This window comes from Rhinolophus sinicus, linkage group LG10 (genome assembly GCF_036562045.2).
Source record: "Rhinolophus sinicus isolate RSC01 linkage group LG10, ASM3656204v1, whole genome shotgun sequence".
Taxonomy (NCBI): domain Eukaryota; kingdom Metazoa; phylum Chordata; class Mammalia; order Chiroptera; family Rhinolophidae; genus Rhinolophus; species Rhinolophus sinicus.
The window spans coordinates 20,840,870-20,847,526 of record NC_133759.1 but is presented as its reverse complement, the minus strand read 5'-3'; the positions used below and the strand labels follow the sequence as shown (position 1 = coordinate 20,847,526).

At 35.7% G+C, this 6,657-nt stretch overlaps 1 protein-coding gene across 3 annotated transcripts in view; it reads left to right on the top strand.

Annotated features, from left to right (window-relative positions):
- ZCWPW2 (zinc finger CW-type and PWWP domain containing 2) overlaps positions 1–6,657 on the top strand; it is a 123,530-nt gene that overhangs the window by 16,142 nt on the left and 100,731 nt on the right. The gene's annotated exons all lie outside the window — the stretch shown is intronic.

The window sequence follows — 6,657 nt, the reverse complement described above, 5'->3', positions numbered from 1 at the left end:
AAGGACACTAGTCCGATTGGATTAGGACCCACTCTAATGACTTCATTTTAATTACTCCTTTAAAAACCTATCTCCAAAAACAGTTAAGTTCTGAGGTGCTGGGGTTTAGGACTTCAACATACAATTTTTTTAGATTTTGTTTGTTTGTTTAGGGTGGGGGGGGGGATACAATTCAGCCCATAACAATGACTTTCCTGTTTTTGACTTTTGCTATTCTGCTAACAGGCAATTTCTAGAATGGTTTTGAATTGGTGCTTCTTTTCTCCATTTCCACAAACTCTGAAGCGAGTGCTGTATTTAGCTTACTAAAACAGAAAAAGGTGTCCATACTATTTAAGATACGAGTTTTTCATTGGAAAGTTGAATGCTGCTAAAAGTGTTCTTAAGTCTTTAAATCCCCTTCTAAAGAATGAAATTTGGGGAATTTCAGGGGACAGAAATAAGATTGATTGTATGATAAACCATACATAGTTTTATCCTTCTATATGGAGAAGTAGTGGTTTAGGCATGTTTCAAAGATGACTAGCTATACTTGTTTTCCCTAATAATGATGCATTTGTAATAACTCAATCACATAGTCTGATCGCTGGAAGTGTTTGTTAATAATTTTGAATTAAGGTTTTGCAAAGGGTTTAATCACTCGACCCTTTACTACTGAAATATTAAATCAGGACAGACTAAGTTTTCTAGTGTAAATACCTTGGAGGAGAAAGTAATTCATAAATATACAACGATGTAACTTGATTGTCTGACAGTATTGCATACTGTGTTACCTCCTCCTATGTAAATATTTGATAAGGTGTTTAAGTTATATGTGACTTCTAAAGCAGAACCACAGCTCCTCTTTGGGAAAACTTACGTCTTTAAGATAAGGAGTCCCGTATAAATAGTACCAAAGTTTTACCACAGAATAGCTAAGATACTCTCTTAAAATGTTACACTATCTGAAAAATAAAATGTGCAAGTCTTCAAGACAGCACAAAACGAAGGTTAATGCTTTTTGGGGTACATTCCTTTGAGGGTTTACCATGTACATAAATAGTTGACCGTTGTTTGTATTATATAACTGATGATTTCACTAACAACCTGCATAATTTAGTCCTAGCTCTGGATTCAGTTGACCTTTGTGACGTATTTACCTGTGTAGAGTGGGCATTTGGTTTCCTTTAGCCTATGAGGATTTATTTTTCATTTCATGTTGAAGAAAAATTCTTCTAGAAGAAATGAGGTGTGTATTAATGCTGAGTGGGTTGGTTTTTGGGTAGCTTCTTTTAGTCAGGCTTTTGAAACGTTGAGATGTTAGGTGATTAATGAATCCTAAATGTGGAACTCCTTAATTCTAAAATCTTTATTAAAAGCCTCTCTCATCTGAGCACAAATCAAAGTACTCGCATTGCCACCTTTCTAAAATTCAGGAAGAAAACATCACCAGTAGAGACTTTTTATAATGAGGAAAGAACATTTTGCCTACCTTATAAAAATGTGACTCAGTGCTTGTTTTTAAAACTGGATTTAAAAAATTGAATAGTATAAATAACAATAAGCAGGAAAACATTTTTATGGGGATCCTATAATTTTATAGTTATTAGTCTAAAATTAAAATTCAGTACTTCTTCCTTTTGGAAAAACCTGAATACTACATGCCATCATATACACAAACTATTAATATTACTAGTGAGTTGGATGGGCTCGCCCATAGCATTTGAGATGTAAGAGTTGTAGCCATTATCATCTATCTCCTGAGTCATACTTGCATTTTATTTTGTACATTTTGGCTAGTATTGGTGGTAGAATATACTATAATATGGGTCATCTTTACATCTGTGTTTATTTTTCACTAGACCCAACAATAGTCTTCTATTCCCCCTTCCACCTCGCTGATCATGGAATATATTATACATGGTCATACACTTTGTATTAATATATTTGAAATCACAAGTTTGTTTTGTACATTGTATGTTGTTAGACACTGATAATCAGACTTTTATTAGTATATTAAATGGATTTAGTCTTATTTCAAAAAAAGAAAAAAATACACAAAAACAGAAAAGCAACCTTGTGGCTTCCCTGCTTTCCTGAAGCACTTCCACTAAGTACATTCACTTTTTACTTTATGTATTCTGAATATTAATCCATATGTCTGTATATTGAAAATATTTCATCCTTGTGTCTTCCTTGCTTTTCAACTATTTTTCAACTATTTTTCCTTGGTATTTTATGGGGTTTTTGTTTTTTTTTTAGATTTGTTTACACAGAAGATTCAATATCAACATGTTCAAGTTTATCAATCTTTCTTAACGACGTTTGTGTTTTACATCCAAATACATTTCTACTTCAGTGTTATATATATTATTTTATACTTTTTTACATTAGTGTTTAGTGAGTCTGAAGTTTATTTTTGTAAATGTTGCTAGATTGAGACTGAATGTTATTTTTTGTTATAAAAATCATGAATGAGTGTTGGATTTCTCATATGATTTGAAGGCGGCAAACCTTAAGGTTATATGGTTTTTCTTCTTTAATCTGTAATGTACATGCCATACAAACAATGCAAGTGGCCCAGCAGCACACATGTCAGCCCTGCTGGAGCAGCACTTGTTAGAGGAAGCTCACAGGGACGGATCTGTAGCTCAGTGTGCCAGTCTCCATTGCCTCATTCCACACTGAATCAGAGCACAGCGACCTGATGAGGCCCATGACAAACTTCAGTAGAGGGACCTTGACCCTGAGCGATGGAGCTTTTAATGAATAATTAGAGAAACATCAGATCCTCCCTTGGCATGATCAGGGATCCGAATATAATGGTGACATGATGTGGCAGGCCTTTGATTCCAGCATGATGGCATTCAAGGTTGGTGGGCAGTCGCAGCCCAACTGAAATCTAAGCCTCGTGGTTACAGCTAGCTTTAAGATGCCGCAAGATAGAAATAGGATTGGAACTCCAGTGGGCCACATTAGTATACATGATTGCCTAGCACCAACCCCTTTGCTGTCATGATGGGGAATGGAAGTGGCACTGAGGTCTAAATATTGTGGTTGACCAGAATTGATGGCCCTAGGCAGTTTCCATGAAGCCTTGTTGGATGCCACATTTTGGAGAGGTCATCTTGCAGGGGACCCGTCTTAGATGAATAGTAATTCTCATCTCTCATTGCCTATTTGGCCATGGTTAATTTTTCTCTTACTATTCTACCAGATCTGACTTACTTTACAGACCTGATATGCTTTAGCTAGGATTTTTAAAATCTGCTTTGCTAAGTGAGGTTAACATAATCTTTTCTTATGCTCTCCTTTTCTGGCTTTTAAAATTCCCTTTGAGTTAAATATATACAAGAATACGCTAGCAACTTAAATTTTTCTAAGGTTCTATGGTTATATTTCTAATGTGATTTATTTGTGAATTTTCTCTTTTTAAAAAAATCAGCTTTTGGTTTTACTGATTGTTATGTACCAAATATTTGTGTACACCCCTAAATTGATATGTTGAAAGCCTAACCCCAGTGTGGCTATATTTGGAAATGGGGCTCCTAAGGAAGTAATTAAGTTTAAATAAAGTCATAAAAGTGGGGTCCTGATAGATAGGATTAGTGTCCTTATAAGAAGAGACACCAGAAAGCTGTTGTGCGCACATGGGTGTGTTTACCTCCACCCCCCTCTTTTTCTTGGAGCAATCGCTGAGGAAAGGCCATATGAGACACGACATAGTAGGAAGGTGGCCATCTACAGGCCATAAAGAGAGCTCTCATCAGAACCTATTTGGCCAGAACCTTAATCTTGGACTTCCAGTCTCCAATACGGAGAGCATGAATTTGTTTCTGGTGGTTTAAGCCACCCAGTTTATGTTCCACCTCCCCCCCAGCCCCCCACCCCACCCAGTGGCAGCCCAAGCTGAATAATACATTGATCAACTCTATTGATTCTTTCCTAGTTTATTCATTTTTCTTATACATAATGAAAAACCTTTAGCTCAATCTTGGAGTTCATTATTTTTATTTTTGACTATTTTGAAGTTTCAAATTTCAGTGGTCAAATTTTAAATTTCCATGACATTCTGTTGATTTAAAAAAAAAAAAATGAATGCCCTTTTTTATCTTTCTGAGGTTAGTAGATATTCTAAAATGCTGTCTCTTTTGTTAAGCCTATGTAGAGGTAATGAGTTCTTCCTTTTGTTGGGTTTGTTTTCTCTCTTTTATTATTGTGATTGAGTGCTCAACTATGTATTTTGAGATTGTTTACAAATTTTCTATTTGGTTTAGCTTTTACCCATATGGGGAAAGAGGAGTGGTGAGGCGCAATGCCTGGATGGGGCGAGTGAGTAGCTCCCTCTGGGTAGTGAGAACTCTCCATTCTTCCTGGGTGTTGCTAGCCTTCTGAAGCCCCTGTTTGACCCCTTCATCCTAGTATCAGCTATCTCTGCTTTACCTGATGACAGCCATCTCTCTTGTTTACTTCTGGCCCAAAGAGGGATTACTATATGCTACAGAATTTTAATCAGTCGCTTTTTTAGTTATCCCAGATCTCTCCCATATTTGTTATCTGACAAGTGTAGACTTAGCACACTCTTGGACCAATTCCAGTCTTTGTAGTTTTCCTCTATGCATGTTTTGGGCTGTGGCTTCCTTCTCTTTGTTCTTATCTATCTACTTTCATGGAAGAATTCCTTATAGTTTCTGAGACTGAGGGTATTGCTTTTTTTTTTTTTTTAAATTTTAGAAGATATGGAGATATACTCCAGTCTGATTTCCTGGTACTTAGAATGGGATGAGAAGGCTCCGGCATGTGTTCAGTCTTCCGTCTTGAGTCAGTCTCTAAGAAAGCTGCATTTAAAAAATTGTTCTATTTCGATATCATTTCTGACTTACAGAAGTTTCAGAATAGGAGAATTCCCAGTTACACCACACCCCTATTTCTGAAATGTTAACATTGTATTACATTTGCTTTATTTCTTTGTGTTTCTGTATGTATATATACTGTAAATATATATTGAACCATTTAAGAGTAAGTTGTAGTGATATCTCTGAAAATGACAGAATAGGGAACTCCCAAAACAAACAAACCAACAAACAAAACCTGTCTTTTCACTAAAGCAGTAATTAAGTTGACAAAAACTATTAGAATTAACCTTTTTGGAACTCTGGAATTTACTTGACAACACCCTGAAGAGTTCTTAATAAAGAAAGAAGCTGCTAAATTTCAGTAAGTTATCTAGAGTAATATGTGTGAACCCTTTTTATAAGTCAGGGTTCTCCTCAGAAACAGAACCAACAAGGTATCTATCTATCTATCTATCTATCTATCTATCTATCTATCTATCTATCATCTGTCTATCTATCTGTCATCTATCTATTTATTATCTATCTAGAAAGAGATATTTTAAGGAATTGGATCCATAATTATGGAGTCTTGATGAGTCCAAAATCTGATGGAGTAGGCCTGCAAGCTGGAGACTAAGGGAAGAGTTGCATTTCAAGTCCAAAGGCAGTCTGCACGTAAAATGTTTTGTTGCTTGGGGGAGTCAGTCTTCCTTCTGTTAAGGTCTTCAACTAATTAGATGAGGCCCACCCACATTATAGAAAGTAATCTGCTTTACTCAAAGCCCACCAATTAAATGTTAATCTAATCCAAAAAAACAGCTTTACAGAAATATCCAGAATAATATTTGACCAAATATCTATGCACTCTGACCCAGCCAAATTGACACATAAAATTGGTTAATTTTGCTCAACTTGACTTCACAGCCACCTAATGTCCTCCATTCCCCAGTTCACAGGCAGCCATGGGGATGGCAGCTAACATTCCTGGTGCAGCTTGCTGGTGCCGGAGGGGTTGACCACACAGAGCAAAGAATAGAATCTTTACCAAGATTAAGTTGCAGACACAAGCTCTCTCTACCACTTGATACTTCAGTGTGTATTTCCAAAAACAAGGAATTGTTTTTATTATGTGACTATAATGTAGTTGTCAAAATCAGGAATTTAAGTGATATTAATAACTTAATATCTTAAGAGTAAGATCCACAGATATTAAATTACACACAACTTAACAGTATTTGATGAAATACTGTTACCATGTGGGTACATTTTAAAGGCCCTTGTTACATACTGCAAAATTTCTCTCCCAAAATTCCCCCAATTCACACTGATGTCAGTTGTGTATGAGAATGTCAAATAATTTTTTTACCATTTTAAAATTGTAAATGTTACATTGATTTAACCTTATCTAGATTGATATGCAACTTATTCAGATTCATCCCTGTGAAACCCCTGTCCCTTTTTGCTACTACAGACATTACCTCCCTTCTCTGTATTTTGGTTTTTCTTTTTCTTTATGGAATGTTCCTAAGAATAAGGAAAAAAAAATTCCCTTTCTGGGAGTACTGGGAAAACTTTCAAACTTGACTGTCCCTAGTACAAAAGCATTTTTGTTCCTGCCACTATTCTCCATTACATTTACTTTTTTTAAAAATTAATCTTTACAACCTCTCTATGAAATAATAATAGTGCAGATAAAATTAAAATTATAAGAGGTTGAATGACTTTCCCAAAGTTATACAACTAGTGATTGGAAGATTCTAATTTCAGAATCTTAGACTTTCTGATTTCAGAGCTGATATATTGGGCCTGTTGGGGGGGGGGGCAGTGAAACAGTCTATTAACA